Source organism: Miniopterus schreibersii, assembly GCF_964146895.1.
Source record: "Miniopterus schreibersii genome assembly, chromosome: 2".
NCBI lineage: Eukaryota > Metazoa > Chordata > Mammalia > Chiroptera > Miniopteridae > Miniopterus > Miniopterus schreibersii.
The window spans coordinates 13,155,636-13,168,184 of NC_138102.1; the positions used below are offsets into that span (position 1 = coordinate 13,155,636).

The 12,549-nt window shown below is 36.8% G+C and overlaps 1 protein-coding gene across 5 annotated transcripts in view; it reads left to right on the plus strand.

Annotated features, from left to right (window-relative positions):
* DLC1 (DLC1 Rho GTPase activating protein) overlaps positions 1-12,549 on the plus strand; it is a 321,812-nt gene that overhangs the window by 219,500 nt on the left and 89,763 nt on the right. The window lies entirely within an intron of this gene.

A 12,549-nucleotide genomic window follows, 5' to 3' on the forward strand; every position in this document is an offset into this window, starting at 1 on the left:
TTAATAAAAATGTGTGTTTTTGAGGATGACTCTACATTTCCTGATGTTGCACATTCCCGTGAATGCCAAAGTTTCCAAATAAATATTGATTGATGATAATAATAAAAAGGCCTTTTTAGCCCAGCCGGGCGTGGCTCAGCAGTTGAGCATTGACCTAGGATTCAGGAGATCAGGGTTCAGTTCCTGGTCAGGGCATATGCCCAGGTTGTGGGCTCCATCCCCAGTTGGGGGTGTGCAGGAGGCAGTCAGTCAATGACTCATCATTGTCGTTTCTCTCTCCCTCTCCCTCTTCTTCTCCCTCTCCCTCTTTCTTCTTCTCTCTGAAATCAATAAAGATATATTTTTTAAAAATAAAAGGCCTTTTTAGATAACAGATTTTCAATCTCTTAGAAGATCAGTAAAGTTGAACTTCTACTTAGCAGTGCTTTCCTTGATATCAAGAAATGGAAGATCTTTGGAAATAATTTTTCCCCAGTGAGTAGAATGGGTCCCTGAGTAAGGATTTTGGTTATCAGCCAGATTTGGAGGTCTCTTCCCAATCTAGATGTCTCTATTTGGGTGTGCTGCCAGCAGCAATCATCCAGGTCAGTGGTGTCTGGCATCCCCCACAGAGCTGAGGTGGTGACACAATGGCTTTTTGTTTAGTTTGTTGGAAAAACTTGTGAAAGGTGATGACCTTCATTTAGGGCAGAGAAAACCCAATGAGGTTAAAGTGGCTAGGAATTGAAGACACAAAAGAGAGTCCCTTCACCGCATTGTACACAGGAGTACTTTCCAGTGCTTCTTGGCCCAAGTCTACGCCATTAAGTTTAAAATGCAATCACCTAACACCATCTTATGTGGGTTGCCTTTCACCACTCAGCCCCCAACCTGTCTTGCTGACATTCTGGGCTGTGACTGCACGGCTGCAGAGCCAGTCATACCTCTTGAGGCTATTGATCTCCATGTGAACAGTTAACAATCCCTATTTCAAATGCTGGATATTTCAGGTTGCACTTTACTGCAATAATAAATCAAAGACAAATTTAGCTCCTAATGCAGTGATGTATGGATTCACTCTGGATATAGAAAAAATAAATATGCTGTGTGTGTCCCCACCTCTCTCCTCCACAGGAACACAGTATTTGTAAAGCAAATGTTATAAAAATTGATGAACTGTGAGTGATCCCAAGGAATATATGCCTTTTTCTCAAGGGTGATAAGACAATAATATCTGATTACAAAATCAAAAGAATATACCTTCCTATTTTATGTGTTCACTTATTGGTAGTTATATTTAACAATTTGGAAGTATTTGGTCTCTGATGAAAATATAGTTAGTGCTTTAAAGCAGTTCTTACTTGGATCAAAATTGTAGCGTAGTAAGAGACTTTTCTTAGCATTTCCACATGACCTCCACTTGTTCCACAAGCTATTCTGCTCAAATTTCCATCTTTATCTGGGTCGCCCTTACCCATCTTTGCTGAAAATTCAAATTTTACATCTTCTTTGTGCTGAGAAGCCCACCTTGTTTTAAAAAGCCCTCACACCCCCACCCCCAGAACCATTATCAATCATTTAATTTTATGTTTTTTGGTAAAATACACAAACATAAAATTCACCATTTCAAATATGTTAAAATGTATAATTCAGGAGCATTTAGTATATTCAGTGCTGTGCAACCATCATTATTTAGTTCCAAAACATTTTAATCACCCCATAAGGAAAACCCATACCCACTAAGCTGTCACTCCCCATTTCCCCAGCTCCCCAGTACCTACAAACCACTAATCTTTCTTTCTCTATGGATTTGGCTATTCTGAATATTTCATATAGATGGGATTATGTAATATGAGGCCTTTTGTGCCTGGCTTCTTTCATTTAGCGTAATAATTTCACGTTTCATCCGTGTTATAGCATGTATCAGTACTTCATTCCTTGCTATGGCTGAAAAGTATTCCACTGTATGCTTATACTACGTTTTGTTTATCCACCTATCCATTGATGAACATTGGGTTATTTACCCTTTTCAGCTTTTGTGAAAATACATTTGTTGTGAAATACATTTAACTATTTAGCTATTCAGCTGCTGTGAGCATTCTTATACAAGTTTCTGTCTGAACACCCATTTCATTTCTAGGAGTAGAATTGCTGGGTCATATGATAATTGTATTTTTGATTTAAGGAATTGCCAAACTGTTTTTCACAAACGCTGCACCATTTTACATTTCTACCAGCAATGTATGAGGGTTCCAGTTTCTCCACATCTTAGCCAGCATTTGTTACTTTCCATTTTTAAAATTATAGCTCTCCTAGTGGGTGTGAAGTGATAGCTCATTGTGGGTTTGAGTTGTAGTTCCCTGATAGCTAGAGACCTGGAGCATCTTTTCATGTACTTGTTGCCATTTGTTTATGTTCTTTGGAGAAAAGTCTGTTGATTTGCAAATATTTTCTTTCATTCTGGGGGTTGTCTTTTTACTCTCTCAATAATGCACAAAATTTTAATTTTGGTTAAGCCAAATTTATCTAGCTCTTCTTTAGTTGGTATCATATCTAGGAAATCCATTGCCAATTCCAAGATCATGGACATTTACACCTATGTCTTCTAATATTTTTATAGTTTTAGCTCTTAACTGTAAGTCTGTGATCCATTTTAGTTCATTTTTGCATAAAGTGTGAGGTAAGGGTCCAACTTGATTCTCTTGCATGTGGATACCCAGCTGTCTGGGCATCATTTGTTGAAGAAATTATTCTTTCCCTTGTTCAATTTTGAAAGCTTCTACTTGAAAGCATTTTAGTTAATAATTGCATATTGCTATTTTTTAAGTTGTTCATACATGTGTGTCTTCTCTCTACAAGTAGACAGGACCCCATTCAAGGAAGGAGACTTGCATACAATTTACAACTGGATATACAAAGTATTGTTAACTGTATCATTGTAGCTGTTACCACATTAAGTTGGTTCCAAAATGTGAGGGTCTTGAAAGCCTGAAAGGAGAGGAGGTGGGCCTGATGGGACCTTCTGGAGCAGGAGGCCATTAGAGGTTCACTTTGACAGTGTGCAGAGAAGATGGAAGCAAGGAGGGCACATAGTGAAGAAAATCATCTAGGACACCTTTCCAGGGAAACAGCCTGCGTGGGCGAGAGGGGCCAGAGCAGAGGCAGCTGGAGGAAGGCCTTGCCCACTGTTTTCCACGGGCGGCTGCTACCCCTGTGGAGCCACTTCAGCCACCTGGTGGCAGTAAATGGACTCGAGCAGCTGTTCTGCGGGGAATGTTAGGGGCCGATTCATGGCCTTTTGTAGAAGTGAACAGAAAAGCGGGCAGATTACTCCATGAGCTTGTGCTCTAGCTTATGTGTAATGAGATAGAATACAAAAGCTACATGTGGTATCTAATGTTGTTTAATATTTTATAATCAATATAGAGTTCTAAGAAAATCTGGATTCTGGATTTTCCATGAATTTTGTCCCACCTTCCACAGCACTACAATAAAAATACTTTTTGAAGCATACATGCATAATGGAATGTATTTTAGAGCTCTTTGTGGTTTAATTTCATTAGACATTTAATACTTAAATTCAAATTCTCCCAGCCTGGCACCAAGGCAGATATTTTCCTATGTTAATTATTCTTTAATTAAAACAATTTCATTAAAGACTAAGACATCTGGGAAATCATTGCCTAGCAGTTTCACCGTGTCTTGAGAATGTAGAGAGTATGGGCTCCATTTGGATATAAGCTTCCAAAGGGCAGGGATCGGGGGCTGTTTTGTTCATTGCTATAACCCTTGTGCCTGGCACACAGTAGCACTCAGTACATTATTTGCACATGACCGTGTGAACGAATGAATGAACAAGAAGCATGTTTGTGCACTCCCTTTGGATGGCTGTGTGACTGACGGAGTGCCCTGTGCATCTGTCGTGCTGGGTGTGACGGTACCTGACAGCCAGTCGGGAGCTAAGGCTGTTATCAAAGCCGTCTCCCTGACACCCATCTATTGTCACTCATTCATTGCCACCAGCACTCAAATCAAGCGCTTCCTCCTCTCCTTTTTACTACCTCTGGAACCCAGCAGAGGGTAAATCCGTCAGGTTGGAAGTGGGTGTAGATAAGAGCACAAAGGGATCAAATTCTCCCCCCTCGGAAATGGCAATTGGTTTGTCTCCCTACGCCTTTCCCCGAGAGTGGTCTTTCCATGTTCCTGGGGAAGAAAACATTGCCCAGGCGGGTGTGTGCCTGGCAGGACTTTGTACTCCAATCTCCTCTGGGGCTACAGAAATAAGGGCTCTTCAATAGGACTTGACAATAGTCCAGTTCCACCAACAGATAAGAGAAGCTGAAACACCAGCACTCACCACAGGCCATATTTCACAGTGTAGGGCTGTAAGGCCCATCAAAGCAAGTAAGAGAGCTATCTCTGAAGCTTGCCACAGCCTTCTGAAAATGTAAAGAGCACCTTTCCTAAAGAACTATTGAAACAAACAAAAAGAACATGAAATTGATCGTTTAAGGACATTCTCCATAGTTAGAAGGATCTTTACTTGCATATTTTCCATTCTCTTTTGCCATTTTACGTACTTCCTATTAATGTTTCCCCACTTTCTACATCAGCTGGCAGGTTGCTCATTATGATACTTGAAACCTTCATTTGGTGGGGAAGGAAGCCCAAGGATATTTTATTTAAAATAGAATTTCTTATCAAGAAAATCAAGTAAACAAAAAAGTACTTACACTGAAGTGCATTAAATTACCAAGTTTTCATTAAACATTGGTTTGAGATTTTATTGTGCTAATGGAGACTTACTGCAGACATAGCTAAGGCTCCTAAAAGATGACATTTCATTATTGAAGAGTCACAGAGGAGAAGGGAACTGCCTTGGGGCTTCTCTTCACTGGAAATGGAAGCCCCTCAAGTTTCAAATTTGATTCATAGGAGAAGCCACCTTAATTTATTAGGTTTTTAAAAGATACCACATCCTTTAAAATAATATATCCTGGGTTTAAAACCAATAACTTTCCAATATCTTTGCAAATTGTAACATACTGAGTTTCTGAAAATCTAGAGTCCTGATAAATTCAGAGACATTCTGTTTCAGTCTTTTTTCTTATTATTGAGGTATAATTGACATATAACATTACATCAGTTTCAGATGTACAACACTATTCAATATTTGTATATGTTGTGAAATAATCACCATAAGAAGTCTAATTAACATCCGTCACCACACACCATTTTCTTGTGCTGGGAACTCTTAAGATCTAATCTCTTGGCAACTTTTAAATATGCAATACAGTAATATTAACTATAATCACTATGCTGTACATTACATTCCAGGATTTAACTATTTAATAACTGGGAATTTGTATGCTTGACCCCCTTCATCACTGCTCACCCCCACCCTCTGGCAACCACCAGCCTGTTCTCTGTCTCCATAAACTTGGGGTTTTGTTGTTTTTAAATTTCACATATAAGTGAGATCATATGATATTTGTCTTTCTCTGACTTATTTCACTTAGCATATTGCCCTCAAGGTCCAGCCATGTTGTCACAAATGGCAAGATTTTACCCTTTTTTCATCTTTATATTGAAATATAGAAGTATATGTTGTTAGGTCTACATATTTCAAGGACATAAAGCATATCAGAGATTGGAACAGTATCCTTGAAGGTATGGGGTGCACAACTGTGAGTGTGTATGTAGTCAGTATAAGTGAAACATATATGTGTACATGTGTAGTCACTCTGCTCGACTGAGCTACATGCAACCAATCATAATTCCTGAGGAAAATTCTGCCTTCCCAGTGTTTATAAGTTTATTACTGGGGCATTTTTAATGTTGATGTTATTATGCAGAATTTTTATTAAAAGTCTTTCACCTTGTCTCTGAGTCAGACTAAGAAGGGCAATAAATTAATAAAATTAATATAAATAAATAAATGTTGTCATTGTGACATGACAAATAAATTATAGCGGTTAAATTCCCACTGCATTAAACTTAAAAATTTGAAAAGAAAGTGTACATCATTTTTCAATCTCTAGCATAGCAAATAGAAAGCTATACAAATAAAAATTAAAGCAGTGCCCTTGAGTAGAGTAAACTGTGAGTAGGTCAAAGGAAAATGAGCAAAGTCCAGAACTAGAAACAAACACTTGGTCAAATGGAAAGCATTTCTGGACGCCTGCCTCTCAGACCTGCCTGCCTCCCAAGCTGTTATATGGTGATATTGAAAATACTTCACATATCATTGAGATAACATGAGGATGAAAGGCATGTTTGAAGTTCTTGAAACTATTCCGAGAAAGCTACTTGAGAAAACATAAGCACTGTCAATAATACCACGGAGTCCATTATTAAAGACAGGCCATCATCACCCTGGCCAGTGTGACTCAGTGGTTAGACCGCTGGCCCTGACCCCAAAGGGTTGCGGCTTTGTACCTGTGTTGTTGATTTGCTCCCTGCCCCCCCCCCCCAGTCAGGGCAGCGTAGGAGGCAACCAGTAGATGTGTCTCTCACATCGAGGTCTCTCTCCCCCTCCCTCCCTCCCTTCCACTCTCTCTAAAAAAAACAATGGAAAAAAATTTAAAAACCAGGCAATCATTTTTCATCCTTTTCACCTTTTTGTCATATTTTTTGACATTAAAATAGCACATTATAATTAACATTTTATAAAGCAGTCTTTTTTCGCAAAATGAATGCCAAAAGCAATACCAAAAACAAATCCTCATAAACCAAGACAAGCAGAAAATAATGGTCTGAGGAAGAGAACAGACGAGTTCATTCATTCATTCACTCACTCATTCATTCACTCATTCATTAATTCACTCATTCATTCACTCACTCATTCGTTCATTCCCTCATTCACTCACTCGTTCATTCATTCGCTCATTCATTCATTCACTCATTCATTCATTATTGTCAAGCATTGTGCTGGGAACTAGCGATAGAGCAATAAACAGTACAGACACAATCTCTGCCCTGGTGGGACTTCCCGTTCAACAGGACCAACAGCAATTACTGAGTGTTCCCAAGAAAATCAGGGTGCTATTGAATTCTGTATTAATGGAGTGATCTAACTTAGTATAGGAGAGGATCAGGGATACAGACAGGAGTAGAGGCAACTCTGGAAGTTTGGAAAGCCAGCATGGTTGGTCACCTTAAGATCTGACCAAAATTAAAACAATGCCAATTAATTTTGTTGTTTAGTGGAAATGGAAGTCTTTTTAATGTTAACTTAAATTCTCCATAGAGTATTTACATATGTATACCACAGTTTGTTTAAACTGGAGTCACTGGCTAGTTCTTGGCTATCGGGCATGGTACCGTTTGTAGGAATGACTTCTCTATGGTGTTGAAGTCCTGGTTATGATTTGTCTAACCTCACTACTGATCAGCTTTAGTTTGGTAACATAACAGTGTCTGAGTTCTGTTCAATATTCATTCTAGAATGCTGATATGTACAATACATGGGATTATTTTACCTCTAGGACTTCATGTAGATTTTTTAAAAGCCCCCCACTCCTCGATACGGGGTTTCCTTTTTCGTTATTTTCTTTTTAATGCCAGCCTACTTTTTATTCTATTTTATAGTTGTCATGCCGTAACAGTTTCAATTATAAGGAACTAGAAGAAAGAACTGTCGTTACCCTGCCAAATTATGTTATGGGATTATTATGATATTTGTCTAATAGAGAAAGGAAACATGACTGGTATTTGTTGGTAATTAATATAGTAGCTTCCAATGAATTTTAGAAACAGGTCAGTATCTTAAGAGTTCCCTGCAGAAGATATTGCTCTCCTCCTTCCTTTTGCTCTTGTTCGTTGGGTAGGTATAAGTCTGGAAGAATGAGGAAACCAAAACGCTATTCAGTTTAAATTTCAGTTCTATTACTGCAAGTGACATGACCTAGAAAAAATAGATTATTTAATGCTTATTTAAGAACTTCAGACCAGAGAAAGATTTAAAAGCAGCAAAAGAACAAATGCTGTATATAGCTTTCACTTTTAAGATAATGAAGGCATAAAACAATTTCTTCAAAAGATGTTGAAATGCATGTTTAACTAAGCCACTAAAAGATGGAAAACTTGAAGTGGTTCTGTTGAATCACTAGGTACAGAATAACGTGTGAGGACCATCTGCCTTGCAATACCAAAGTATCAATTTCTTCTCTCCCAAAGTCAGAGAAAGAGCATTTCCAAAAGTGATTTAACATAGTAAATGAATTTGCAAATATGCTTTTGCAATATGGTTGTTTGGCACTAGCTGGTTTGGCTCAGTAGTTAAGAGTGTCAGCCCGTAGACTGAAGGGTCCTGGGTTCAATTCCAGCCATGGGCACGTACCTCAGTTGCAGGCTCGATCCCCAGGCCCGGTCAGGGTGCATACGGGAGGCAACCAATCGATGTGTCTCTCTGACATCAATGTTTCTCTCTCTCTCTCTCTGTCCTTTCCACTCCCTCTGAAAAGCAATGGAAAAAATATCCTCAGGTGATGAGTCAAAAAAACAAAAGAAATATAGTTGTCTTATCAAAGATCAAGACCTATTGTTTCTAGTCACTTTATGTCCCAATTTTACAAATTACATGCAAGCTTAGTTTATTTTGATTTATTTCTTCTTAAGAAGTCTTACCTCCAATAAATATCATAATTCTTGTTTATATATTTTAACTTTGATCTTCCCCTTTAATGAATACTTCGTATTACTGAAACAGTATCAAACAATAGCCATACTCTTTGCGTTTGAAAGCCCATAATTGATTTTAGTTTATTGCTTAGATTTGTCATTCACATATTTAACATTTAAAGGAATTTTTTGTTTGTTTTCCTGTTTTCTCCTATGGTAGTTCTATGAGCAAAACCGTATTCTATAATCTCAAATAACCTTTAATTTTGTCAGAGAGACTGATGGGCAGAAGTCAACTAACTTATGAGTGAGTTTAGCCAAATGCCCAACATCATATCTCATCATGACTTTATTTCTCTACTTCAAGGTGCATATTCAGTAAATCTCCATAAGAATTGTGCTTTTTATGGGGAAATTATATATAATTGTGGCCATTAAGACTGCATAGACTCTCAAAAATCTTGAAATGATCTTTATAGATATACCTACATATAAAATATAGAATGATATAACACATATTGATATACATGCATCCATCAATATATATTAAATATATCTGCTATACTGTAGAAACTTCCTAAACAGACAGTTCTCCAAATCACTACCAAATATTTTTTTCAAAGGACTTTGATTTTTCTAGAATTTACAGGCTTTAGGAAAAAGAAAAATCAAATCCATCAGCGATCCTTAACATTGTTTTTATTTTCACATTTTTAACATCCTTCATATTCTTTAACATCAACTAAAATAAAATAATATATGGCATATAATTAATACAGACAATATCAATGACATTTTTACAACATAAGCTGCATATAATGAATACTGGGCAGGCAACTTTTCTTTTTAGGTAGAATGCTTTTATGATCTTCCTCTCATCATCGTCTCCTCCAGGTTTCATAGAGATACTTGTACAGCTATCTTTGCGTTAGACATACTAGAAAGGGTGTGTGCGTGTGTGTGTTCCTATATTCAAATCTCCATCGCCTTTTTAATTTTATAATTCATTTCCTAAATCTCTATTCCAAAGTCATGACTCATGATTGATCTGAAACTCTGGGCATTGCAGAAGGAAAGGAAGTTTGAACAACATCAGATAAGAGCAATTTAAAGTTAGAGTGTAATTATTGCACCTCTGGGTTATTGTTAATCCCAAAACCCTGCACCAACGATAGTAAAACAATTGTACTAGCCTTTTAAGATAAACTTGTAAATCCGCAATTTTTCTATTTGTAATACTCTTTTACTGAAAAGAAAAGTAAATGATAAATACTAAAAATCGTGTTTAACTTCACAACGTACTTTTGAAGACTGACCAAAAGAGAGACAAGAAGCCTGGTAACAAAAATCTCTACCTGTGTTTCTAAATTCAGTCCTCTTCTGGCTGATTTGGCTGGGTGGCTAGACTGAAGGGTCTCCGGTTAGATTCCGGTCAAGGGCACGTTCCTCGGCTACAGGCGCGATCCCTAGTTGTGCGGGATGTGTGTCTCTCACATCGATGTTTCCCTCTCTCTTCCACTCTGTCTGAAAAGCAATGGAAAAAATGTCCTCGGGTGAGGATTTAAAAAAAAAAAAAGGTATGCTCAGTTAACATAATAGTGACAGTGACTTGTCATCGCAGAAATGTCAATAAATTTGAAATATTTGCTTTTTGTTAAAGAAAAATTAGTAACCCCTCTTCAGGTTCAAGTTCTTTGCTATGAGATAACACGTGAACCTCTGCATAGCAAATGGTTTTTGTGGTCACTCTCTACTTCCTTTCAAATACTGTAAAAAATTCACTACAGTTTACTGGTTTTTTTTAATTAAAATGTTAGAATATCAGTCTCATCCTGTAGCATTTTGTGCACTTTGGATTTAACTACTTTGCTAAAATAGCTCAACTATTAATTTTGCAGTGTTGTCTCTGTAAACTAAGCCTAGAATTATTTCTGTGGTTAACTTAATAGCTTTTTCTGAATAATACCATTTTTACTAATTGAGTCATTTATTATTGAGAATATCACCTCATTGATTTTTCTTTCTTTTAATGGCTCATAATAAAAGTCAAGGTAATTGTTCATATTCTATCACTGAAAGAAAATTTAGTAAATACTACAAGCTGAAGACTATTAGAAACATCTATACTTTTATTTAACTGTATATGCCAAATCCTTCACACTACATAGTTTGTTATAAAACTTGTTTCTTCAAGTTTAAAACACTCTTTATTGTGCATTTTCTATCAGTGTTTATTCTTTAAGTTTGTATCAGTGTTTGCTGTCAAAGACTGTATTGCAGCTTGGCATATTGTTTTCAAGGATTCTTTTAGCTGTTTTTATCATGGCAAGGTGAACAAGTGTTTCCTCAACGTGTCTTTTGGTCACCTTTTAAGTATGGCTTTAAACATTTACCATTAAACATTAAATTGAGTATTACATAATATAATGTCATGGAAGAAATCAGGAGAGTACGTTTTAGATGCATAGGTTGAAGATTTCTTGCCAATCATGCTGACTTTTCTCTACCCTTATCTGATATCTCAAAGCACAATCTTCTAAGTCCGTCAAGGTTCACTTTGAAAAAGAATGAATGTATATCAGTATTTTGATAGTCCTCTTGATAATTTCATAGCAGAGGGGGTGAAGGCATACATTTTGCCAAATCTAATTCAATTGTCAACACATCAAGAGTTTATATTAAGAGCAGAAGAAATATCAGTTGAAGAAATATCAACTTTTTCTTGCTCTTCACTTCGTATTGACTTATTACCATTATTTTCAGTCAGTTTTCTTTCAAATGAGATAGTGTGTCTTTCAGATCTCTTAAACTTACTTACATTCATCCAAAGGCCAATTGAAATATGTATGTATGTGCTGAAAGCAAATGAATAATTGTGACTATGCCAACCCATGCAAGTCATGAGATTCATAATCTCTCAGTAGACTTTGGGTATTGTAACTAACACATGTGGATTGAAGGTGGGTATTCACATCAGTCTACATATTAAATATTAACAAAGGTGAATTTTATTCTCTTTTAATAAAAAATAAAAAATATATAAATAGAAGTTAATCATATTTTCTCCCCAGACTCCAAAGGATTGTCTTGCACCATCGCTAGGGTGCAAGACACCACTTTTGGGAGCCCTGCCTTAGAGTCAGTACTAGCTATTCTTAGAGGTTCAAATGATGTATGTGAGACTGCATTGCATGCTGAAATGAACTCTATTTCCCTAGAGAAAATGAAAACTTGCAGTGCATTTTTTCCTAGTATGACCACCCAATAATGCCATCTGGTCTATAACAGTTTCATTTTAACATGTGATCACAAAATGCTCCATTGCAAGACTGGTCAAATTCAGGCAGTATGATCAAGAAGGTGCTAAGAACCAAGCCAATTAGTGTCACAGTTATAGTTATGGTGCAAAATACAAGACAGGTGCTTATAACCACTGACCAATTGAAAAGCCTTCTCCCCACTTAGTCATATGTAAAGGCAACGAAGGAATTTGACCACAAGCATTTTCATAAATTTTTAAAAACAGTTCCCTGGCTGAACTAATAAATGAATGGAATGGTTCAGAATTTCCAGCCAGAGTGTGACAAGTCATTGGTGAAATCTGCAAAATATCTAGTGACCATTTAAAAAGATGTTATGTTTTCAGATCATTAAAGTGCAGCATTTCATTTGAAGTAATTTATTTCATTTGTAAAGTATCCTACTCATAATGAAATGAAATAGCCATGACTTTAGCTTAATAAAATATTTTATTGCTTTTAAAAACCTGTGAGTATATACAGGGTGGGACAAAAGTAGGTTTACAGCTGTGAGTATGAAAAACACAGAGTTTATTCTTGTATTATTATTTATTAATTATTGTATGGTGATTACCAGAGGGAAAAGGAGTGGGGTAAAGTAGAAGAGGGTAAATGGGAGATAAATGGTGATGGCAGGAGACCTGACTTT